Raw genomic sequence first — 27,850 nt, 5'->3', positions numbered from 1 at the left:
AAGTGAAGTTTACTGAAAGTAACATAAAACCCAATGACTAAGGTCCCATCTACACTGCAATCTAATGCAGCTTGAAATTGCATCATATGGTTAGTATAGACTCATATAAGTCCAATACAATTACATGTGAAAACGACATGGCATGGAAATAGATGTACTACCTATCTTTAATGTCAACCTTCTCTTTTGCCTCATTTAAGGATTTCAGAGTTCCTCATAAAACCCACATTGCTATAGGGTTATGTTAGTATCTGATTGACATAAGATGTAATTGCTGCAGAGGAAAATGGAACACGTTGTTTCCTTCGGAATGGTTAACAGAAAATGTGTTTCAATTGAAAAAACATGCTTCACATTTTTAAGCCTGATAAACTTTAATCATTTATTTGTGCCTTTCTGATGAAACCATTCAAGCAGTTTTATAGAGAGCTCAACAAATTCTCTCCAGCAAATGAAATATCAAAGACAATTTACAAAGACATTTTTGTTGTTTTCAGGAATCATTTGTTAGTAGGAAACTAAGAAATATTATTTTTTTTTCAGTATGGCTCAGATATATAGCTTTCTAAATCTGAGTTATGAGCATAAACCATGGAATGCAAGAGTGTTGGAGGCAATTTTCACTCTTCACCTGCTTTACTGGGACCCAATAAAATTTCTGCTGTAGAATCCATTATGAGGCTATAAATGGAAGAAGGGAGTCTCATCATTTTTTGGATTCTGGAATGCCTGGATAATTTCATTCTGTAGCAACATGTTTCTCGGTATTAATGAACCAGAGATAGGATTTTTACTATCATCTAGCTAAGTGTAGTAATAGTGGGGGCTAGGTTTATTATACCTGAATGCATTTGCTTCTTGTAAATAGATAAATTATATTCTCTAAACATAGAACATAACTCCCTTTGTGAAAAAATATGCAGCACCCAAAGTCAACATAGCAACTACTTTGAATTAGTCAAGAAGGAAGGGTTATCGCTTCTAATTAAAGTGGGCCAGCATGATTTTCTGCTAAGCCTCCAAATATCTTGTTTCATAAAAATAAATTATACTCAAATGACATACCACCTCTGTTTCTATGGTTATTATGATATTGGTGATGGAGACTAGTGCCCCGAAGAAACAAGCACATTCTTTGGGAGGCTATGGTCACTTTTTATTTTAAATGAAAATAAAAGTTATTGTATACTTTATATTCAATGTTAAGGTGTTGGGCAGCTTTTCATTTCACATGAAAATTGAAAGCTATAAATCTCTTTATGGTGAGTTTTCCACCTGAGATACCTCCTAGCATTCAGGATGAATCTAAAACATACAGAATTATTTTTGTGCATAGAGTTAAATTCAGCTTTAGTCATTTTTTGTGACTGTATTGTCTAGTCTTCCAAAAACTGGATTTTATCTACGTAAAATTTCCATATTATAGACTATAAGCTTGTTGTTTATCTAACTTTTGAAAACTGTACGTATAATTATAACCCAATTGACAATGTAGGGTTTTTCAAGGAACTGTTTTGCATGCACAGAAGTGGAGTAAGAACATTTTTGGAAGTTTCAGTACATTTCTATAGATCTTAATATACCATACATCACATACTCAGAAATATTTAGTACTGAAAAGCAGAGTAAAAATAGGTTTCTGTGAGTTTCTAGGCTGTATGGCCATGTTCCATAAGCATTCTCTCCTGACGTTTCACCTGCATCTATGGCAGGCATCCTCAGAGGTTGTGAGGTCCTCTGAGGATGCCTGCCATAGATGCAGGTGAAACATCAGAAGAGAATGCTTATGGAACATGGCCATACAGCCCAGAAAACGCACAGTAACCCAGTGATTCTGGCCATGAAAGCCTTCGACAACACATAGTAAAATATATAAAAAATAATGTTTTACAACTGGATTACCAAACTGCATTGCACAAAATCACCCTGGAATATTTATAGATGCTTTGGCCAATGTCCAGTTCATATTACTACTGTGTCACTTAAGTTCGTTAATTTCTGCAAAGTGAATGCACTTTTTGGGGGGGGGGGGGAGTGCAAAGAATTTGTAAATCTGTTAGTCTGTCTACCTAAAGCCAAATACCTATCTAACAGTGCAATCTTATGCCTGGTTATTCAGTAATCATGGGACATACTCCAGGGCAACATATATGGTAATCCTGTTTAAATTACATTTTCTTTCAAAACATTTATTTTTATATATATCGCGTTACCTTTTTTAAAAGCAAGAACTGAAGTGTGAAATTTGGTGCACAGCTATGTCTCAGTTCAGGTTTCATTCTGGGAGGCAAAGAACATTTCAAACCAGTTAAGGATGTTCAAGGAATTCTGTCTTTGAACACTTTAATAGCATTAGATAATAATAATAATAGACGAAAAACAACAGGAAAAACTCAGCCGCTATCAGGACCTCAAGATTGAACTTCAAAGACTCTGGCAGAAACCAGTGCGGGGGGTCCCGGTGGTGATGGGCACACTGGGTGCCATGCCAAAAGATCTCAGCCAGCATTTGGAAACAATAGACATTGGCAAAAGGCCACCCTACTGCACGCATCATCCGATAATACATCACACAGTCCTAGACACTTGGGAAGTGTTCAACTTGTGATTTTGTGATACGAAATCCAGCATATCTATTTTGTTTGCTGTGTCATACAATAATAATAACTTTATTTTTGTATGCTGCCTCCATCTCCCCGAAGGGTCTCAGAGCAGCTCACATGGGGACAAGCCCAATCAGATCATAACATCGTAAAATAAACAATTTAAAACACAATCATATTTAAAAACAGAATAATCAGACCGTGGTTTAAAATAACATAAGACTATAAAAACATAAAACATAAGAACAATCTTAATCAATCATCTGTGAACCTTTAAGAGCTCCAGTCCTAGACATGAGTGGGCAACTATTGAAATTATTAAAAACTAGAACTGATAAATAAGGTGTATGAGTCAGAGTAAAATGCATGTGGTGGGCAATACAAGATGGGGAAAATGATCTTGAGGTGGAGAACAACTGTAAGACCTCACAAACATCCTGATCTTGAAAAGATCCTGTACGGCAGTGGTTCTCAACCTGGGGTCCCCAGATGTTTTTGACCTTCAACTCCCAGAAATCTTAACAGCTGGTAAACCGGCTGGGATTTCTGGGAATTGTGAGCCAAAAACCTCTGGGGACTCCAACTTGAGAACCACTGCTGCAGGGATACCCATTGTTTTGGAGGGAAGGCCCAGCTTGTTTTGCCACTAAAGATGACTCCCTCTTCCATCCCTTGCATTATGTCACTATCTGGGCAGTTGAATGTTGAAGGCAGTGTCTTCCGGAGCTCATGAAATGCAGAGAACAGAAAACAAATCCTGTTCTACAACTTATTGCAACTACAAGCCTTATCTCACATTTATTGCCTGAAGAAGCAACCTCACTTTGCACAACCTAAGTTTTTTAAAAAAATCAACAACCAGAATCAGGAATCGATAATGTGATGGAGAAAAGATAAAATGCATAGTTTCCCAGACAGTCAAGGTGTGGTCTGATTCTAGGGAATAACAATTTTGTTCTCATTACTTAGGAGAATAGATCAAAAACAGCTGATGGGCCATGTTGGCTGAGAAATTCTGGGAGCTGAAACCAGTATCTTTTCCAACTCTGTTATATACACTAATCATTGTAACTGCACTGAACACTTAGCAGGAAAGTATGTTTTCCTTTCACCAATGTTGCTGTAGTGAATGTTCCTTTTTCAACCCCCAAGGGCTTTTAAAAACCTGAAAGATGTGAAGTTGCAGCCATAATCCTGCTTTCTTCCATCTGGAGCAGCCTTTCAGAACCAGGCAGCAGCTTTCAATCCTGTTGCCCCAACCCTTTCATTGCTTTTCTGTTTTTCAGAAACCTATCACAAACTGAAAAGCCAACATATGCATTTAAAACCCAAGGCCAGTCTCCTGTTGTTTCTCCACTCCCCAACAACTATTCATATTTTTTGCATAGCTTTGTTTTGAATACGAAGGACAATAGAAATAGGAAAACATTCATCTGGAACAGGAATGGCAGAATAATGATGCTGCTAAAACTTGACGTTCTGAGTTGGGTGTAAACGATAATAGGATAGAGATCTTTCCTGACAAGTACAGAGACCACCATCTCTTTATTGTGCCATTTTACTGCACAATCGATTATTGTCAGCATCATTGTTTTGTCTTAGATGTGACAACCTTATTTTCCCCAAAGGATTTAATTATGCTGAATACAATCTCCCTCATAAACTTTGTGTACACTTACAAGTTCAATTCAGCAAGACACTGGAGGTCTCCCTTGAGATATTGATGCTTTTTGCTGTCTTTCAGCCAAAGAATGCTTTTCATACAGGAAAACACATACAGAATGGGCTTAGACTAGATGCCTCTATTACTTACATAATTGAATAGATAAGCCACACTGGAAAGTCAAATTCTCCATAAATAATTTTCCCATTCAATCATTGCTTATGTCCTACATCAATGCAAACAGAACAATTTTAAATTATAAAATTATATTCTAAACATATTAAATGATATAACAAATTAGAATAGTTCAAACCATTTACATGTGGAACCTGAAGAACATTAGTCCTCAAAGGTTTTTCATGTTTTGAATTAATGACAGAATGAAGTCAGTGTTAGCACCAATCAGGTCTCCTAGGAGGACATTTCACAAATGAGGAGCCACCACAGAAAAGGCCCTCTCCGTCATCCTCCCATAATGTATTACCCTCAATTCAGGAACAATGGGAAAGGTCCCTGCAGCTGACCACAGTCATTGGGCACTCCGTCAAGTACTGGGGTCCCAAGCTGTTTAGGGCTTTGAATGTCATCACCAGAAATGTGGATTTGGACCACAAGTATGCTGGCCACAATTCCTTTTAAGTCTAACCTTATAGGGCTTCTATACAGCATTCTGGTCAGCAAACTTACAGCTGTGTTTTGCATTAGCTGCAGGTTCCACATCATCTTCAAGCACAGAGCATGTTGCAGTAGTCTAATTGGGTAATTCTTATGACTGGATAATATTGATACCTTATTTAACCAAGTAAGCTAGCTAAGCTGACAGGCCACCTTCCTCCTATGATCACTCATTCCACTACTTTTACCAGTCACGTTGTGCACTAAAGCTGTTTCCAAGTAGGTCAAGTTCCTATCAGCATGTGGATGGATAATCCTTTGACCATAGGACAGAACAGGCCAAGGAAAGTCAACATGGTGTAATGGTTTTATTGAATACCAGAACAGCAGGGTTCAAATCTACACAATTAAAACCCACTGTGTGGCCTCAGGCAAGTCATACACCTTAGCCTCAGAGGAAGGCAATGGCAAACCTCCTCAGAAGAAAATTTTATGGTAGGGTTCGCATGAGTTAGAATCAAAGACGCATAACAACAAGAAAAACAGAACAGTGAAAAAAAGATAACCACCTTTTAAATAGAAAAACTAGAGAGTTGTTGTGTTGGTATTCATTGGTATTCCCTATTTACCCAAAGATGCCATACAATCAAACAAATTAGCTGGAGTTCAGGGAGCAGGACAGCAAGAAATTGTCAAACATCCAGAGTCCTTCCACAGATTTTAAGCTTCTACCATTCATATCTTTCTATGTCAATATCAACATTAGCCATCCTCAAATCAGATTAATGATTGGGATGTGTGGAGGTGTCATCTGTCTCAGCAGGCTGCAATTAAGGCCATCTAAGTTGTTTCTGGATTTTATTCAGGCCATGCAGGGTTTAAGACTGTATTCCAGGCATTCCCAGATAGGCCTGGAAATACGACTTTCAAAGAAATCCAGTGCCAGTTGGTATAGAATAGATAATGCTAAACTTGATAGATCAATGGTATGAGAGCTTCAAGGATAAATCAGTGAACAATTGCATAAATAAAGCTTATAAATGCAGGCATTCATAGGATTCAATAAAGGGTAAGGAATTTCAGATAGTCAAGGTGAACAAATTTCTGCCCTATAGAGTTTCTGGAGCGCACGCAGATCATCAGAATTTTCACCAAATGGGAAATAAAATAAAATAAAAAATAGCTGAAAATCCACTTCTGTTTTGCAATTATTTATTTATTTATTCAAATAGACATACATTTGTGAGTGTTTGTTGCATGCAGTACAATACTTTCCAGCTATTAGTCTTTCATAATAATTTCTCAGATAACATATTTTCTTTAAGGGGTCACAGTCTTCTATTTAAATAGTACATATAAAGGTATCATAGGCTCCAAATTAATATCCGTTTCCTTCTTGTCTACAGTCTTATAGGTTCCCCTATGTACATTTTTAGATTAATTTTACATTGAGATGTTGAATCATTGGTTGCCATTCATTAACAAAGTTCTCTAAAGGTTCTCCTCTTAAGAGTACAGTGTTCCTTCACTACTTCGCGGTTCACCTTTCACAGCCTCACTGTTTCGCAGGTTTTAAATAAATATTAATGTACACCATTTATCGTGGTATTTTCCCTGTTTCATGGGTTTTTGCAGTGTGCAGCCTTATAAGAAATGATTTTGGAAGGGGGCAAAGGAAGAAATAAGGGAGAGGGGGGAGGGGAGGGAAGGGTTGGAAATAAAAAAGGGTTATTTAGCTTCCATTCTTCTTTTCTGCTGGTGTACTGTATATTGTAACTGCTAAAATAATGTATAAATATTAAAATAAATACAGTGTCCCTTTTTCACGGATTTTCACTTATGGTCCTGGAGCGTAACGCCCGCAATAAGTGAGGGAACACTGTACAGTTATTTTATCCATTATCAGCAAATCTGTAATGCATTTTTCCCATTCTTCTAAGGGAGGTATCTTTGAGGTTTTCCAATATCTGGCATTTACTATTCGAACTGCCACTATCATGTAAAACAAATTTTCCCTGAATTTCCTTTCTAGTTCTTAATTGGACATGTTCAAAAGGTATATTAATGGTGTCATTTTGAAATTTGTGTTTAACATCCACTTCTGTTTTTGAAGAATGGGGACATGGGGTGTTCAATGGCATTAGGGAATGCCGGGGGACAGGGACCTTGGGGAGCCACATTTGACCCCTAACAATACTTTGCCCACTACTGGATTAGACAATGCCTATCCTGCCTTAGAAATCACCTTTTAATATGCATTGTAAACTCAAGCCCAGAGTGAATACAGGTTTTTCCACTAACAGCCATACACTGGAGGAGCAGTCCCATGTGATATGCCATATAATCAGCTGCTTATAAATTAAGCATTATACTACAAAAGAAAATGTACTATTAGTGAATGCCACTACTATACTGGGCCAAATCCAGTGATACCAATTTTTTGTTATCTTGCCATCTTGTTTAAATATACCCAGAGGATATGAGTTTTATCCATATTCAATACATAAACTCATATGTATGATGAGAAAAAGAAAGAATTGATATAATTTTTTTATAAAAAGTCTTCCTTCAGTTAATTTTAACTTCATTATTAAGATGAATTGTAATGCTGCTTAAAGCCCCAGAGGCAAACTGGCTTCATTTGATTTCTTCTGGTAGATGAGAAAAACTGTTAGCAGTTGCAATCTTGTGTGAAATGTATCCTGTGCTCTTGAGCTTACATTTTTAATGTGCCTTTCAAACTAAAATTGATTTGCTTCTTTCTTTTAAAATAAAAAAAACAATGCATATTTTATGAGAAAATGAACACCTTTGATTTCTTTTTTTGGTAGAGGGATGCTAGTTAACTTGAAACGTATGAGGACAGCCGGGAGTCTTATTAGTCATTTTATCAGAAATTCACATCCTCCCCCCACCATAATTTCTTCCCTTCATGTCACAATGAGAGACATACTATACTCTGCTAAAATGCTCATGGATTCAACATGTCATAAGCAACTTCTTATAGAAAGAGAATAAAAACCTGATCATCACAGTTCCACTGCTTAAAATCTTCAGTACTTATAGAGGTCTGAATATATTTACTTTTCAGCTTTCAATATACACAGATATTTAAACAGATTTTCCCTGTGAAACAGTATTTTGTGAAATTTATTCCTAGAAACTAACGGCTCTGTAGCAGTACCACTCAAAGTGGTGGCTCATGGTCTGCAGTGGGTTTCTAGGAATTAAATGGTTGTTGTTCCAGTCCCCAGAAAAAACTGCTAGATAGCATGAAAACCACTCCTCTAAACCATTCCTTTTTTAATGTGTTGCAGTGATAGCTAGTAACTAAGGCTGTGCAAAATTATCGTTACTCCTCGTAAGTCGGATCAAATTTGTTAAATTCATGCATTTGAATCGATATTAGGAACATGCAGGAGAGGGGGAAGAAAATTTTTAGAATCTAAACACCCATCAACAATTTTTATTAAGATTCTATAACATTCAGATACTTCCCAAAGTCAGTTTAATTTTCAGTATAAGCATTAAGCAACTTTGGCCAAAAAAAAAAAAAAAAAGACCATTGCTAGTGCTTAAATTGAGACCCAGTCTGTTTTTTTTTTTTTTTTTTTTTTTTGCCGGTCTCCATAAGGAAAGGAAGCTGGGAGCAGGACTAGCAGAGTTGGTGAGAGACTGAGGACACAGCATTCTGGGAAATGTAGTTTGGGAAGGTGAGATCCCCCTGTGGCAGAGAATTCAAAAGACCCTACCCTAAACTACATTTCCCAGAATGCAGTGCTCAGCATCAGAAAGCTTCAGTGATGGCTGCAGCAGCCAGCCATTTAGAGTGAGTCTGATAATAATGAAATTATTGAATCTGTAAAGAGGAGTAAAGTTAATAAGTAATAGTATATATCTGTGCTAAGTTGAAGTTATGTGGTTAATTGTGTCTCATATAGACACACTGTTATACAGACATTCAAGGAGATTGCCGTTGTGACTTTTTGGGGGGATAATGTGTGGTACAATTATAGCAAGTTTCATCATGATAGCTCTAAAAATGAGGGAGAAATTCGCCCCTCAAATTTCACCACTTGCTCAATTACTTAATGAAAAAAGTAACACAATTTTGTTACTCTTGTTATAGTAACAGATTTTTTACTAGCAATACTTTAGAAACACTTTAGAAACAAAACACCTGCGCCCCACAATTTTGTAATGAGTTTTGAAACTTTTTTTTTTGTCGCTCGCACTCCCTACTAATAACTTCTGGGTCAGCAGTGCAATAAATCTGCTGAGAGACTTATGACCTCATCCAACATGGTAAAAATGCGGCACACACTGGTTCCTCTTCAGTTTTGTGACAGAGCCTGCTGACTCCCAACCCATGACGTAGAACTACTTTCGGTGGGGCTCCTTCACAAAACTAAAGATGAATCAGTGTATGCAGTGACGGCAGCAACATGGGAGGCTTCCCATGTTGCATTGGGATCAATGGGGGGGAAGTTGGGTGGTGGACACTTCCCGTGTGGGATGGGTCTTGGGGTAAGTTGGGTGATGATTCAAATGGCACATATGATGAGGTCCTTAGTCTGAACATTAAAAGATACAGTAGAGTCTCACTTATCCAAGACTTGCTTATCCAAGGTTCTGGATTATCCAAGGCATTTTTTGTAGTCAATGTTTTCAATATATCGTGATATTTTGGTGCTAAATTTGTAAATACAGTAATTACTACATAGCATTACTGCATATTGAACTACTTTTTCTGTCAAATTATTTGTATAACATGATGTTTTGGTGCTTAATTTGTAAAATCATAACCTAATTTGATGTTTAATAGGCTTTTCCTTAATCTCTCCTTATTATCCAAGATATTCACTTATCCAAGGTTCTGCCGGCCTGTTTAGCTTGGACAAGTGACACTCCACTGTACTGTCAATGGCGCTGATCATTTTTGGAGGATAGAGTTCAGCACCTTTGTTTTAGCTCCTTTAAAATTCAGACTAAAATGACTTTATTTATTTATTGTATATACTCATGTATAAGTCAACCTCATGTATTCCACACAGAGGGCAAAGTGCCAGCACTACTTCAGGGGGCCAACCACCCCCTTCATAGTCTTGCATTCAGAAAGGCGAAAAGTGCTGACATAGTGGAGAGGGCTTCATTTAGGTCCTCCCAGGAGAAACTAAGATTTTGCCTATCACCACTCTGCTCAGAAAGTTAAGGTACAGGGTTTAGACTAATCTCTGGATAAGTCAACCTAGGTTTTTTGGGCTGATATTTTGACTAAAATTTCTAGACTTATATATGGGTAAAATGGCAGTTATATCTGCCTTTCTTCTAATCTGAGATACAAAGTGGTTTATGCTATATGATTTTTAAAAATGCTATCAGGTGCCACTATGCTTGATTTACACAAATTAAGACTGTTTAGAGTGGCAGTCATTTAAATCATAAAACACATCACATGGGAGAATTTACAGTGAGACCCAAGGGGTTAAAGCCCTCCTCAACCCCCACATCCCAGTCCCAGCCTGTACCAGGAAAACTGCACCTGAAACTTGTATCTGAATTCAGTGAGTACACTTGTAGGCTCCTTCAAATTTGGCTTGATTAAAATAATGTGATTGCGATTTAGTTTAATAATCTCGCCTTTCGGTGAGCAAGCATATCAACTGGTTTTTAAATATAAAATCTAACACTGCTCTGGTTTCAAAGGCCTGATCAACTCTTCCTCTCAATTCTCTCATTAAAAATCCCAGATCCTCCCTTGCCAGTCTAATTATTAGAAAATTGCTCTTGCTAGATCAATGGGCATGCCTTTCAAGTCTAATAAGAATGGGGGAAAAGGTTTGAAGATGATGTATTTTTAGTTCCAGAGAGTGATTGATTTTCTGTGCCATGCTGAAATGCTCTTCCTTTCCCCTTTTGATTCCAGATCAACCTTTAACTTTCAAAAGCAGTTCCAGTGCCATATTTACTGTAAATCCCAAGTGAAGGTATTAGTCTTTGGGGGATATTGCTTTGATTTCCTTCTGCCAGTCCCCTTGAAAGCCTTTCTTTACCTTTGAGTTTTAGTCAGGATTCCCCATCTTCTAACTGAAATTAGTTGGTTCAGAGGTGAAAATCAGCTGAACTGCTGTACGTGACAGCCCAAGGGGGGGGGGGTGCTTTCTGGTCTCATTGTTTTCATAGCAGATTATTTTTATTCAGTTCTTCTTCTTCTGCTCAGAGTCATCAAATAAATAAATAAATAAATAAATAAAGATCACATAAAGGAAATATCTTGTTATTAGCAATGTTTTTTAAAATTACATATGAATTCTGTCTTAAAATGTATTTACTTGCATGGGTTCTGTGGGTTTTCCAGGCTGTATGGACATGTTAATGTATAGCATTGTTAATCAAGGTGGTCAATTGAACATTCACATTTGTCTCCAACAGACAAGAGTTCTTTCTTCCGCCCTGGACATTCCACAGATATATAAACCCGCTTGCCTAATTTCCAACAGACCTCACAAACCTCTGAGGATGCCTGTCACAGATGTGGGTGAAACGTCAGGAGAGAATGTTTCTGGAACATAGCCATACAGCCACAGCAACCCAGTGATTCCAGCCATGAAAGCCTTCAACAACACATATTTACTTGCATGTTTTAGAGAGCCAGTTAAAATGTCCAAATGTTGTCACCCTCTCACCACAATTTAGATGTTCTATCCCCCCCCCCCCCAAATATTGTTTTGGGCTATAATTCATTGCTTACTCCATAGTGATCCAGATTTATGTGGAGGAAGTGAGCTGTCAAATAGTGCCTTTCTGGTGAAATCCTATGCATATGTAGTTCCAGTAAAGCCAGCCACAAGCAATGGGCTTTATTCTACTTACAGAGCTAAGGCATGTCTCTTTCATGTGCTATGGCTGTGTATCAGCATGAAGCTGACAGGTCAACCACTTTGTGTCAGTATGACAAAATCAAAATCAAACTTCCTTCTTCACTGTCCTAGAAATATCTTTGAACACAAAAAATATGGTTGGACAGCTGGAGAGGGATCAGTTTCAAGCTTCCACCTGGAAGATGTAGGTTTAAGTTATGGATTGGCAAGTTCCAATTTCCCCTCTGGGAGCTGTCAAGAATACAGAGAAAAGAAGTTTCCCTATCAAAGAGAATTTTCTTTTTTCTTTGTTTGGATAGTGAAAAGATATATGATATGGGAGGAATCCTCAGGTGTGGTCCAATTCTTTCTCTCTCCTATAATCTGATTTGCTGTGTCTTAACATCTGGTAAATATTAGGTAAATATTTATGTCCATTTGATTTCAAATCCAGACCTTGTGGCAAGCATAATACAGTGGCTATGTCATCTGGGGATTCTGGGAACTCTAATCAAATAATAATCTCTCTGAGTCAACTGACTATTTCTGGCATTCTCTCTGCATTGTTTCTCAAGTATATTCTATGTCATTCTGTGTGCCTGGTCTGGGAATTAGGCTATGCCCATGTGCTTAACAGGTTGGCAAAATATTCCAACCATACTGTTAATGGATTTAAACAATGCTCAGAAAATATGTCTGCCCTTCTATATAAGTATTTAAGTTTGGATTCTCATATATCTAGGGCATCAGAGTTAGTAAAAATGTGAGTTTGTGGTGTGTGTGATAAAGGCCATAGATCAAATTTGTTTCTGATCTAAATTCAAGGTCCTGTTTTTCACATGCTGTACAAGCCCTCAACAGCTTGGTGCCTGGACATCTGAAAGACCACCTCTTCCCATATGAGCCTCTCCAGAATTTGAAAACTTCAGTACCCTGTTGCATGCAAACTACATGCTGAGAGGTTAGGTTAGTGAGAACACGAACCAGTTGCCGAAATCCCCCTCAAAGGAAATCAGAATTGCCCCATCTCTGTTCATCTTCCAACAGCCAGATAAAATAGAACTTTTCATCAGGTCAATGGTTTTTAAAACTTGTTTTAAAACTGTCTTCTACATTTATTTTAATATGTTTTAAAGAACATTTTTATACTCCTACTAGCTGTGCCCGACCACGTGTTGCTGTGGCTTATGGGAATCATTTGTTGGCCAGGTGGAATAGCAGTGAATAGCCTTGTAGCCTGGCCGTTTTCTTCTTATGGGAATCCTTGTTTGGTGAGCTGGAATACAATGGAATAGGCTTGCTGCTTGGGAGGCTGGGTACTTGTGTTCTAGGGGAATGGTTTTTTTGGGCTGCTAGAATTGCAATGAATAGCCTTGCTGCTTTGAAGCCTGGCTGCTTGCTATCTAGCAGAATCTTTGGTTGGTCAGCTTCAATAGTATAGAGTAGTATCACTGCTTCAAAGCCTGGCTGCCTTCTACCAAGGTTAATCCTTTGTTGGTCTGGTTGAATTGCACTGAATAGCCTTGCAGCTTCAATTCTTGGCTGTGTTATACGTTGGAAAATCCTTGTTTGGCAAGCTGGAGTAGCACCCTCAATCAAAGAGCTGGTTTGAAGTGGCTGCTTCCTGGGGAATCATTGTTTGGCCAGCTTGAATTGCACTGAATAGTCTTGCAGCTTAAAAACCTGGCCGCTTTCTACCTTGTGGAACCCTTGGTTGCCCAGATTGAATAGCAATTAATAATCTTGGTGAGGCAAGTATCAATGCTGCAGTTAGTCACTTTGATTAGCATTTAATGGCCTTGCAGCTTCGAAGCCTTCATACTCCCTGTCTGGGGGAATCCTTTGTTGGGAGGTGTTAGCTGGCCCTGATTGTTTCCTGTCTGGAATTTCCCTTTTATCAGAGTGTTGTTCTTTATTTACTGTCCTGATTTTAGAGATCTTATTGTTCTGTATTATTATACCACAGTAAATATTATATATTATATTTATGATCTTATATCATCTGCTTAGAAGTGATGAGGCCCCTTCTGCACAGCTGTATAAAATCCACACTGAACTGGGTTATATGGCAGTGTGGACTCGAGATAATCCAGTTCAAAGCAGATTCTGTGGATTATGTGCCTTGGCATTCTGGGTTATATAGCTGTGTGGGAGGGACTTGAGTCTACACTGCCATATAATCCAGTTCAAATCAGATAATCTGTATTTTATAGGCAGTGTGGATGAGGCCTAAGTGCATTCTGCCTGTGCCCTGGGTATCATTTTGGCTGAGGGAATTGCTCTCTCTCTCTCTCTCTCTCTCTCTCTCTCTCTGTGTATATGTGTGTGTGTGTGTGTGTGTGTGTGTGTGTGTGTATCCCTTTGTTTCAGAGTTCTAGAAAGCAGGGACACTCTTATTATTGGACAAGCAAGAAAATAGATAATGTGAACAAGAATGTAATAAATAAATAAATATTAATTCAGTATCAACAAGCTTAAAACCAAGGTTTGGCAAAATTCCTTTTAGGTCACTATAATTCCCAAAATATGAGAGTTGACATGATCAGCAGCCCTAGTTTAAAAAAAGCAAAGCTCTGGTTAGAAATGGAGACATACCTGTTGGCCAGTCACAATGAAACTAAGGACTAAATCACACAATACACTAGATGACCCAGTAAACATCCAGGCTAAATTAATGTTGGTTTATTTCCATTAACTGAACACATTTAGTCCCAGAGGCATTGGGAGTGGAAGTTTGGTCATGGCAACAGAGGTGGTAGTTGTCACTCTAAAAAAGATCCAAATGTGTTGAAAGAAAATTATGTAAAGTGTAAAGTGTATAAGCAGGTCTACTGAGAAAATTTGGTCCAGTCTTCTCTCTATGACTGCTATTGAAGGCCCAGACTCCATGCAGGAGTGAGGCTGAACCTTATTTTTTCCCAGTACATTGGTCCAATTCAGATGAATACCAAACCTGAGCTGACCACCCTTTTTGACATTCCCCTCTCGGTAAATGGACTTTGCGATTCCTTCACAATGAGCAGAGGCTGCTCATTGACAAATATCTAAGAGGGCAATTCCATTGACTAAAATGCCTCCATCAGCAGAATCAAGAAAGGGATCAACCTACAACTCTTTTTTCATCACAAAGTCTGTTCCAGAGGGCTGGGAAGCTCTTCAAAGTAGTTGCCGGGGGTGCAGAGGAGGAGAGGGAACGAAGCTTCCATTATATTAGCAGACAGCTACAAGCATGGCTTTGTATGTCATTACAAAGATGATTTCTAGTATTGTTGCCTCATCATCAAATGTATGGATGAGGTGTGTGTATGTGGAAAGTTAATTTCGGTTCTTCTATGTTTGTGCTTTTATTAAGGTAGCTTTAGTCTGTGTTGTTTTTACATATGTTGTTGTCTGTTGTGAGTTTCATTATGGGGAGAAAGTAGGGTATAACTGAAGAAAATACCAGCAGCATCAACAATGTATTAACCTCAAACCTGGGACTGAGATCCTGTATTGTCAAATGTAGTTACGATGGAGCTTTTTCATTGTAACTACTTATGCTGATTCCTCTCTCCAAAAAAACCTACCTCTGAAGAGCTGGGTTTTGTTGAATTTTGTTATGGGATATATTGAGACAGACAACTGGAGAGAAAACCTCTCAGGGTCCTGCTGTGGTTGTTTGTCTCAATGCACCCTGTAACTGGGAGAGTACTAGAGCCATCATTTCCAGCATCCCAATCTCAGGTGCCTCTGAATTCCTTTTGTGAGGGATATTGCCTGGCTTAAGAGGTCGTTTTTTTTCATGTCGTGTTTAGTCATGAACAACTGTAAACATGAATCAGAAAATTCATGAGATTGTAAGTCCAGCTTTATGATCTCATAAATACTGAACAGAATGCCAGTTTGGATTTTCCACACGGGATGTGTTTGGGATGTTGAATCTGCCAGGAACATAATCTGAAGGCAAAACATCCCCACAACTTAATTTGTTTGAGGAACAAAAAGATCTGAGCGTGGCGGCTCATTTCTATCCCTTGCTTGCGTTCCTAAAGGTACCTTTAAAAACATAAGGCACATATCAGCCCTGCCTTAATGTTCAGCTCTAAGTGAAAGCATGCTTTTTAACTCTTTTTTTACATTTTCACATAAGGAACAGGACTGGTTGGGAATAAAAGGACTCTATTCAAAGGGGACTGAGTCTAAGTTTAGTCAGGTTTAGAGGTGTCCTGGGAATTATTTGGTTTTTTTTAGTGAACGCCTACTGACATCAGCTGATTTTATGATACTCATAAGTTTCTCTAAAGCAAGGGAGTCAGCCAACATTTTAGGCAAAGGCAAACCTCAGTAATTTCCCCATATCCCAGACTATGAGACGTTTGGATTCAGCACAAGTTTAGTTGGCCTAGAATCAGCTCAGTTTCCCTGATCTATTTTGTCCAGTAAGAATTATACAGTTAATTCAGACTCAAGATATAGGCAAGTATGGCTAAATTAAATATACTTTGATTACATGTATTTTGACCTCTATTTTAGCAACATTCTGTAACCTGTTGCTTAACTCTAAATTCTAGTTTCTGGTTGCCATTTGCTTCATCAAACCTCATATATCTTGCTAGGGCTGGATAACAGTGGTATCAATTATGTGTTAAAGTAGTAGATTGTGTTAAAGAAAGTCCCAAATAAGACTGTGAAAATCTTTTATTTTTCAGAACTCCATCACCATTCTCATCCTGTTCAAAGTCCATATCAAGTTCTGAAACCCTCCCATCCTTTAATGCAGGAGTTCTCAAACTTTTTCAGTTGCAAAGCCCCTTTTTGAAGCAAAAGTTTCTTATGGAGACCCAATAAATGTGTGTGTCCAGGCAGGCACACACACACGTGTATATACGCGTGCACACTCTCTCTCACACACATACACATCAGGCATGAGCACACTTTTGGGCACAGGGGCCCATTGTATTTTAAATATTGACAGATGGGCTGGGCCAGTAGCAGATGGATGGAATGTTTGTCTCAACTACTGTAATTGAAAAAAAATGAATGAATTCCTATGCAGACTGCACATACCTTGTCTTTAGTGAAAAAGAAAGAAAGAAACATACAATATTTAAAATGAAGAAAAATTGTAACCAACATGAACTTCACAGTATTTCACTAGAAGACCACAGGAGCCATGCAGTAAAAGTACAATCAAAGTACCTCCAACAGATGGCCATACAGCCTTTGTAACAACAGCAACAACAGAAACAACAACAATGGTAATAGGAGCAACCCAGGGGCCAGCTGATCAATCCTCTTATGCCATAAAAAGCACAAAGTGCCCGGGCAGATGACAATCCAGCCTCTGCAGTAGTAGTAGTAGTGATAGGAGCAACCCCAGCGCTATTCAGTCCAACTCCCTTCTGGCATGCAGGAAAAGCATGGTCTGGGCAGCAAGGGAGCCTGAGAAAAAAAGTTCTTTGCCCTGGGAGGATGCTACTGCTGCTGTTTCGGTAGCTCCAAACTTTAATTTCCCTGCCTTTCCCAGGAGGAGGAGGAGGGGGGGCAGAGAAGGAGACAGGAAGCAGCATGGTTCCACAGAACCCCTCACTATCACTCGTGGAGACCTTGGGGCTTCGCGGAGCACAGTTTGAGTACCTTTGCTTTAATGCATGGAAATCTTTGCATATTTTGGCACACATTTCTAATGTGTGCATCACTCTACCATTTTTCAAATTCACTGAAGTTTGTTTATGAACATTTTCAATATTTGTAGATCTGCATCTTTCCCTGAAGTTTAATGTTTAAAAGATTAAGGGGGATAAAGTAATCTAATGTGATGGCAGAAAACCAAAATACAGTCCTTCCCATACTTTGTTAAAACTCTTTCAGATCACAAATTGGATAGCTTACTTAATGAAAATCTCTTTTTCATTCTTAGTCACATGGCATATTAGACAAGTAGTCATAACATGATTTTTTAAAAAAAAAAATAGAAGTAAATTATGATACATTCCTTTTGCAATGGGATGGGGGGGATTTATTTAGGTCTTGCAAGTGCCAAGTATGTTGCTGAGTTTATATAAATTCGCCATTATTTTGAAACCCAGAAATTGAAGTCACAGGTCAGCAGTATATTCCATAGTTGAAGCCTTGTTCAAGGCATTGCATTGCTGACTTCTGAATAACAGACATTATTGGGAGATTTTGCTCAATTTGAACAGCTATGTTTGATCAATTTCAACCACCTTTATAGTCATAGGTCATTTTTCTGAGCATGTTCTGAATTTGGAGGTTCTCTTGGATTGATTTTCTAAGGCTTTCAAAATTGTTGTAGCAGAACCAACTTTTTCTAAAGGGCATGCTAAAAATGTTTCCTCACAAGAATCCACAAACCTCTTTCCAGTCCTTTCCCATTATGTTCCTAGTTCCAGACTTCGCTACTACTTAAACTCAAGGGAATTGTTAAACTTTATTTTAAGCATTATGAGTGCTCTTTAACTTCCCTCTTTGGAGATGGAAAATTTCCAGGCAAGAGTGTTTGAAGAATGGTGATATATCACAGAAACAAAGCAAGAGAACCAAGGATTGGGAAGACCTGGGCCCTGGTCACATCATGGTGTTATAACAATGCATTAAACTTGCTTTTGTCTCACATTATCACATGATGTTGTGGCTGTCCAGGCATTACTGCATTTCAGGGTTAATGAACCAGTGATCTTTTTACAGTGGAAATAAACCATTCACCACCCTTTTCCTGCAACAATTTTGTAACCAATTTGGGTGCAGGTATTTCATAGTGCTTTCTTCCATTAATGATTCATTAGTAGTGTGGTATGGATGTGGCCAGGTTATCCCTGTATCATAGAATCATAGGGTTGGAAGAGACCACATGGGCCATTTAGTCCAACCCCCAGCCATGCAGGAAAAGCATAATCTAAGCACCCCCGACAGATAGACATCCAGCCTCTGTTTAAAAGCCTCCAAAGAACAGATGTCTATCTGTTCACCACACTCTGATGCAGTGAGTTCCACTGTTGAACAGCCCTCACTGTAAAGAAGTTATTGCTAATGTTCAGGTGGAATCTCCTTTCCTGTAATTTGATCCCATTGCTCTGAGTCCCAGTTTCCAGGGCAGCAGAAAACAAGCCTGCTCCTTCTTCCTTATGACACCCTTTCACATATTTATACATGGTTATCATGTCTCCTCTCAGTCTTCTCTTCTACAGGCTAAACAGACCCAGCTCTTTAAGCCGCTCCTCATAGAGCATGGTCTCCAGACCTTTGATCATATTAATTGCCCTCCAATCTTCCAGCTTGACAATATCTCTTTTAAACGGTGGTGCCCAGAATTGGACACAGTATTCTAGGTGAAGTCTGGCCAAAGCACAATAGAAAGGCACCATTACTTGCAATTGATCTAGACCAGCGCTGCAAAACTTGTAGCCCTCCGAGTGTTTTGGACTTCATCTGCCAGAATTCCTATCCATTGGACACGCTGGCTTGGGCTTCTGGTAGTTGGAGGCCCAAACATCTGGAGAGTTGCAAGTTATGCAGGTCTGATTTAGACACTATACTTCTTTTGATGTAGCCCAAAAGCTCATTGGCTTTGTTAGATGCATCAAATTGTTTGCACATGTTTAACTTGTTGTCCACTAAGATTCCAAGATCTTTTTCGCATGGGCTGTTGTCAAGCCAGGTGCATTTCATTTTTTTCTGTTTAAATGTAGTATCTTACATTTGTCCTTGTTGAAATTCATTTTGTCAGTTTTGGCCCAGCTCTCTAATCTGTAAAGATCCTTTTGAATTTTTATTCGGCCTGATTCTGAAGTATTAGCTATCCCTCGTAATAAGGTGCCATCTGCAAACTTGATAACCATGCATTGCTCTCTAAACCTTCATTGAAGTCATTATTAAAGATGTTGAACAACCCTGGGCTTCAGACAGAACCCTGAGGCATCCCACTCGTCACTTCTTTCCTGGATGAAGATGAACCATAGGTGAGCACCCTTTGGGTTCGGTCACTTAACCAATTACAAATCCACTTAACAGTAGTATTGTCTAGCACACATTTTACTAGTTGGTTTGCAAGAAGATCATGGGGGATCTTGTCAAAGACCTTCCTGAAATCAAGATATGCTACACCCGCAGCATTCCCTGCATCTACTGAGCTTGTGAATATCAAGGATTCCTAAGGAAATCTCCAGCAGAAAAGCCTCAAACCATTTCCAGTGCTCATGAGCAGAGCCGGCCCTAGGTATTTTTCAAGTGTAGGCGAACAGAATTTTGGCGCCCCCCCAAACCAATCACTGAAAAATAAAAGCGTTGGATAAGCGAAAATGTTGGATAATAAGGAAGTATAAAGGAAAAGCCTATAAAACATCAAATTACATTATGATTTTAAAAATTAAGCACCAAAACATCATGTTTTACAACAAATCAATAGAAAAAGCAGTTCAATACATGGTAATGTTATGTAGGAATTACTATATTTGCAAATTTAGCACTAAACATTGAACAGGGATATAGGGCAGTGTGGACTTAGATAACCCAGATAGCCCTCAGTATTAAAAAAAACCCTCTAAAATCAGGACAATAAATAAAGAACAACACTCTGAAAACAGAAGAAATCCAGACAGTAAACAATCAGGGACAGCTAACTCCTCCCAAAAAAAGATTCTCCCAGGCAAGAAGAAGCCAGGCCTTGAAGCCACAGGGCCATTAAATGCTAATCAAGGTGATTAATTACAACATTCACACCTGCTTCAAAGAAAAGTTCTTTCTCCCACCCTGGACCTTCTACAGATATATAAACCCCACATACCTAGCTTCCAAGTTCCTACAGACCTCACAATCTCTGAAGGCCCCAAAGGTGGGCTTGCGTGGTGTGAAGGTGGGTCTGCGCTGGCCGGAAGGCCCAGCACGGCCACTGGAAGGCCCGAAAGAGAAGGAGGTGGAGAGTGGTGCCCTCCTCCCAGGACGATGGTGCCCCCGGGACAATGGCGCCACAGGCAAATGCCTATTTCACCTTATGGTTGGACCGCCTCTGCTCATGAGGGAAAGATGGTTTGTCTAATATGTTTAAACCCTCTTCACCCCCTCTTCAATTTTTTGTTTGTTTCTGTTATAGCATCATAACACTATGGAATGTTGTTCCATTGTAATGTGCAGACATTATAGCACTACTACAACTACATTTTATTAAAGCCCCAAATTGGATGAACCAGTCATAAAGCAGGGGATGGGATACAAGGGTCAATAATGACACCATTAATGTGGCTGGAAAAGCATGCAAATGATGTTATTAAAACACAAATGCAGTAAGAGTGTGATAGAGAGCATCAAGAACTATGTACCATCACAAGAATGACTGGAAGAATAAAATGGCATAGCTTGTGTGGTAAGACTATCAGATTCAATCCTGACTTGACCAAGAGACTCTCTGCAAAAGATAGTGACTTTGTACTGGTCACTACGTCTAAATCTAATGTCTAAAACTTGTTATGAGGAAAAATGGGTGTGCAGACCATGTATTCTGAGTACGTAGATCATGGGGCATAATCATATCTAATAAAAATGAGGTCAGAAAGTACAGCAATCTCTCAGTCAAGATGTTCATTACTACACCAGAGCATGAACTACACATCCCTGGCAGCAAGGTTCATAATAAGGCTGGGAAATGTTTGCTTCTCTAGAAGTCGTTGGACCACCATTCCCAGGAAGCTTGTGTTGTGTAGTTAATTGTGAGCAATGTTGCCTAGGAAACTTGATCCATCCCATAGACAGATGATATTCTGTTTGAACAGAGCCTGGACATATTGCTCAGAAAGGAAGGAAGGAGTCTGTCAGAGTAGCAGGCTTTGGTCCACATATTCAGGAAAGATCAGTCCCCAGGGGTATAAATCTCACATCTTTCATAAGCTGAAATTCAATTTTTAGCAGCTTCTGGCTTGTGAAGCACTTAGCGATGCTTACCTGCAAATCATTCAGCAGTTCCCCTTTGGGGATATCAAATGACATAAAGGTAGAGCAGGCACTATTTTTAGAGTTCAATATCGTATTATCTTATTCAGCATGCTGACGACTGAAACAAAGCTAAGATTAGAAAAGACAAAAGCACATTTGGTCATCTTCAGAGACGCTGGAGTGTAGCAGTGTGTATCTTTCAAGTGGCAGAATAATTTTCTAATAGCCTTTGTGCCATGATCACTAAAAGAAAAGGAGAGAAAAGGAAATGAAACACACATTGAAGCTATTATTTGCAGAAAATATCTGATGACACACTTCCCTTTGAGCAGGAAACTGTATCTTGAGCAGGTCTCTGTTGCAAATGGTGCAGGAAAGCCACAAAAACCACATAACTGTGTACTTCTGAATGCCTTGTTCTTGCATTTTGATCTGAAGAAAATAGGAAATATTTCCCACCTTTGTACATTGCATTCAGAGGAGGTTATGTCAGGCTGAAACATGGCATCAAAGAGCGAGATCAGATATACATTTCCATCATCTGAGGACTGCAACATCATGTGATGACTTGTAGGAGTAAAACAGACACTATGCTGATCAAATACCACTAACAGAGCTTTATATTACCTCCTGTTGCTTCAAACACACAATGTCTAAGCAGGATGTGAGTTCATAGGTGTGAGTCACTGAGTGGCAAGCAGACATTGGGACTTGAGGGAACCAGTCCAATGATTCCAGCATTGGTTGTTATAATGATTCTCCCAATAGGAGGCGAAGAGAGTCTAGTGCCCTGATACAGAACAATGAGAGCAACAAAGGCATGAACAGGGCATGGAAAATATGATTGGTGCAAATCTATCTGCATTAGCAAGCATCCGGTAAATACTGTAGGACCTTGGTAATTTATTGGGGTTTAGTTCCAGATCTACTCCCTACACTGAGCTGAGATGGCACAATGGGTGAAACCCTTGTTCCGGCTAAACTGCTGACCTGAAGGTTGGGTTGCTGACCTGAAAGTTGCCAGTTTGAATCTGTGGGATGGGGTGAGCTCCCATCTGTCAGCTCTAGCTTGCGGGGACATGAGAGAAGCCTCTGAGCTAACACATCCGGGTGTCCCCTAGGCAACGTCTCTGTATACGGACAATTCTCCCATACCAGAAGCAACTTGCAGTATGTTCTCAAGTTGCTTCTGACACAATAAAAAACTGGATTCTTAAGCCAGGTCCAATCCATGATGGCAGGCAGATGAACCTGGCTTAATGTGCTATAGCACCATGTTGGTGTCCAGATGGTCCATCCAAACCTAGACCACATTGCCCATGCTGGACCATCAACTTGTCCTCTGTGTTGCCATCACTTCTTGCCAACCAAGGAACTCCATGCAGGTGCTTGGCCATTGCCTGTTGCATTTGCTGATGTCCTAACAGGGTGCCAGTTTAACTAGCAAGGAGGTGATAGATTTTTAAGCTTCAAAAGACTGTTTTTTGCATTATAATACATACTATTGGCTAGAGAATTCTGGACATTGTAGTCCAAAATAGTAACTTTGCCAAACATTGCTTCAAATGACAGCGATCAGCATTTACAATAAAGTTACAATTAACACTGAAACTGCCTCTTCCCTTTTTTTATTTATTGAGTGCCCCTTTTGTAAAACATTTTCTTCCCAGCCATTTCCAAATCATCATTGAAAGAAAAGACAGAAATCCACAGAATCAATAAATATCTATGTGAGTTCTTCCCTTTTCATTGTCCTTTCGACAGCTGAGTTTGGTACATTTTCCAAAGGCCAGCGGCTACATCCCCTACAATTTCTTTAATTGCATACAATAAACATTTTCACTATTGTCAGGAGGAAAAAAAATCTTTTATGATCATTTTTATTTTGCTTTACTTTTATGTGTTTCTTTTCAATCAACATTTTGCCCCCTGTGGAAAAAATTGTAGGGTCTATGCATATTTATATCCAAAAGCCATGTGTAAATCAAAATGACAGCCCAACAAGCAGAAGACATTAAGAACTCCAGGTCTTTCCAACAAATTGCTTCAGCTGATACATTTTTATAGAGAAAGCAAGTTAAATCAAGAGAGCTGTATGTGGGAGAGCTAGGTGTGCTGTTTCACCTTAATAAAGATGCTTGAGATGAGAAAGGAAAAAAACATGCACACACCTCAGCTATCGGTTCCTGCCACATCCATCTCCTCCAAAGGACATTCCTATTATAAATATTCCCCCGGAATCATCACCGAAACCTAATAAACATTGAATCGCTTCATCAGTGACCTTATTTGTGCTCACGTATTCTCTTGAATGATATCCTCTAGGACGAACAGAGAGTTACAATTTTTTGATAAGCAACTTGGGTGAAATGTGTTACCTTCCTCCCTGATTTACACCGAGCTGTGCTTACAAAAAAACAAGCACCTGGAGACCTCATTTAGTGCGCCACTTCTGTTCGTCTTGTTTTCTCATTGCTCGACTTGTAGCCAGCATGGGCTCTTAAGACCTCAGGAGGCAGCCCAATTATTCATCAGGGCTTTAGTTAAAATATAGCAGTGGGGTGTTTCTTTTACAGTCAGGCACAGGCACTTTTTAAAATCCTGCCTTTGTCCGCCATTCCACTAGTATTTTTGTCTAGCTGGGAATGTCATTCTTGCCCAGGCTTTCCCCTTTCATCCTCTTCTATATTTCAGACTTGTTTCTGCTTCTTCAGAGATGACATTGACAGTCCTTTTGTGTTTCTCCCAGGTGCCTTGGAAGTTTAATGGTCCAGTGCAGTTGCCGAATCTTTAGAAATTTCTTCCATGCCACTGAAACGTCTGCTGTAGGAAGGCCATGGAGCTGTCGCTGCAAAGGCAGAAAGGCTCCCATGGTGTTTTTGTCTGTCAATGCAACAGAGGGAAAATGGCTTTTCAAAAAGACCCATACATCCAGTTATTGTGCAGACTGGAAGAATGTCTTCCTGGGGGTGGAGGAGTGAATAGAATGAATCAAGGAAAGCTAACTAATTCTTCTCATTTGATTAAAAAAAACTGGTAGCTCACACATCACATTAACAATTATGTGTGAGTTACTTGGCACTGACAAAAGAAATAGAACCAAACCTCTTTTGGTTGTGGTGTTTCTTTAAATAAATACGTCAACGTTTGCAGAAAAATCAGAGCCTGAGTTACAGTTGCCCCTCCCTGTCCATGGATTTTGCATCTACAGATTCATTTTTTTTCATATCTGAAAAACAAACCTTAATATTTCACCTTATATAAGAGACATCATTTGACTCCACCATTATGTAGAATGGGATTTGAACAACCATACATTCTGGTATCCAGGGTGTGTGTTTGTGTGTGTATGTCTGGGGAACACATTCCAGTGGGTGCCAAAGGTCTACTGTATATTTTAAAAGCATGTTTTATGGGAGAAAGTAAAATGGCCAGATTCATCCATAGTTGCAAAGCTTTGAGTATGTCTTTGAAGCTTTGTGTTTGTGATGGAAAAGTAGGCAGAATTTCTACCCCTCTATTCTGCTTTGGTTAGATCATACCTGGAATACTGTGTCCAATTTTGGGCACCACAGTTTAAGGGAGATGTTGACAAGTTTGAATGTGTCCAGAGGAGGTGACGAAAATTATCAGGGGCCTGGAGGACAAGCCCCATGAGGAGCGGCTTAAAATGCTGGGCATGTTTATCCTGCAGAAGAGAAGGTTGAGAGGAGGAATGATGAGGGCCATGTATAAATATGTTAGGGGAAGTCGTAAGGAGGAGGAAGCCAGCCAGTTTTTTGCTGCCTGGAGAGTAGGATGCAGAACAATGGCTCAAACTACAGGAAAGGAGATTCCACCTGAACATTAGGAAGAGCTTTCTAACTGAGAGCTGTTCAGGAGTGGAACTTTCTGCCCCAGACTGTGGTGGAGGCTCCTTCTTTGGAGGCTTTTAAGCAGAGGCTGGATGGCCATCTGTCGGGGGTGCTTTGAATGTGGTTTTCCTGCTTCTTGGCAGAGGGTTGGACTGGATGGCTCATGAGGTCTCCTAGTCTCCAGGGCAACAGAAAACAGGCTTGCTCCCTCCTCCCTATGACTTCTCCTCATATATTTGTACATGGATATCATGTGTCCTCTCAGCCTTCTCTTCTGCAGGCTAAACATGCCCAGCTCTTTAAGCCAATCCTCACAGGGTTTCTTCTCCAGACCCTTGATCATTTTAGTCACCATCCTAAGTTTGTCAACATCTCCCTTACATTGTGGTGTCCAGAATTGGACACAGTATTCCAGGTGTGGTCTGACCAAGGCAGAATAGAGGGGTAGCATGACTTCCCTCGATCCACCATATTCCTATTTATGCAAGTCAAAATCCCATTGGCTTTTTTGCCACTGTACCACATTATTGGATCATGTTTAACTTGTTGTCCATGACTAAGGACAATTATTAAGGGTAGTGAAATCTGTCTACTTCTCCTTCCCACATTTCATTTGTCTCTGGATCCACTATTTGGGAATGTTGGTAAATGAACTGAATGGAAATTCTCCTGTTTCATCAAGTACCAATTTCGCCAGGTACAAACTATTTCCAATATGGAAGGAATCATGTTGTATCTGCCTGCCATATAAATGTTAATGATGACAAATCTCTCAGGAAAAAAGGAGACAATCCAAACTTAGCATCATAAAAACATGCTTGAACACACAAGCATTCAAACTCAGACATTTAATAATTAAGAGCTGATATGCCTAAGTGTAGATGAATCTATATTACTTTCATCTCTATTTTAATTTGAGAAATCTCAGATTCAGATTCATTCCATGTACATGAAGTATATGTATATTGGTCGTTTCTTATAAAAGTTCCCACCCACCTTTAGTTTTTAACTCTGCAAATACTTAACTACATCTATGCTATTAGAGAGAATAATAATACATAAACTACTGGTGCCCATCTCTTTATGATTGTCCAGATAGTATTTGTATTCTATGTCCAGATAGTATTTAGTATCCTGCTGTAGTGAACAAGAGTCCAATGGATATAAAGCATACCAGGTCAGGACATTTAAAGTTGATAGGAACATAATTGCTTACTTATTAGGTATGTATTGCTGAATGAGACAAATGGTAAGTTGAATTGGCTATTAGTATCCTCTGCTCAATATTCCACCCATGCTTCTTTAAACAATCAATTTATATTTAATGAGCCCACACCTGAAAATCAGGCAATTATAACTGGAAGAGCCAAGATTGTCTTCCTTTCTCTTTTACCCAATTTCTTGTCTATGTTATTTACAATGCAGATGGTTGGAGGGACCAGAACAAATGCTTCTAAAATTCTTCTGTCTTGGATAAACTTTCTAATGAATATAATGGGCTCTACTCTTGAGTAAGTGACATCAGCTTAACTTCTATGACACCTTTGTTTCAGCATGATATGGGTTTATTTTGTTTGCCTATGTAGACTCATCCCGAGTGTCCACAACAAAACCAGCTGAAGGTTTGACGAAACCCATTTTAAACATATATGAAAGTGGATAATATCAATGAAGAATGTACATATGTATTTGTTCTGACTTACATACAAATTCAACTAAAAACAAACCTTGTTTGCAACTTGGGGACTGCCTTACAAAATTACCTTTTTTTCTTCACTCCTTTACCTGTGACACTTGACATTCCCTTCTGTTCTACTCTGTAGCCACTAAAAGTAAGTGGGCTAAATTAAATTCATTTTCTCTAAGTAGGTGAGAACCCCAAAGGCACCAGATCATGTCTGAAACTAAACAGGCTCAATCCTGGTTTTTACTGGATGGTAGGCTATATTTCAGAGGAACTGGCTAAAGCACCTGCAAACATTTCTTGCCCTAAGAAAACCCTCTGAAAGTCTTGGGTGAAAACACATACACATAGAGGTGAGAAGGAATAAATGTTCTCCCTGTTTGAATGACAATTTGTGAGCTAACCCATTTGGTCCTTAGCATATGACAATGATATCACCAGGCTGCATCTCTGAGTCTCATGTCTTGGCCCATAGACACCAAGGAGGATCCTGAACTGGTATCCCTATCAGGAAGGGTCTGTACACCCAAATAGCTGTGCAAAGGCAAAAGTTTTTGAAGCTTGGCATCTCATCTCATGTCATTCAAACACTCCAGCTTTCAAATGGGTTACCCCACATATGTATTGATATATGCTGCTTGGAAATA

The sequence above is a fragment of the Anolis carolinensis genome, chromosome 2 (assembly GCF_035594765.1).
Source record: "Anolis carolinensis isolate JA03-04 chromosome 2, rAnoCar3.1.pri, whole genome shotgun sequence".
Taxonomy (NCBI): Eukaryota; Metazoa; Chordata; class Lepidosauria; order Squamata; family Dactyloidae; genus Anolis; species Anolis carolinensis.
This window is presented reverse-complemented; position numbering follows the sequence as displayed.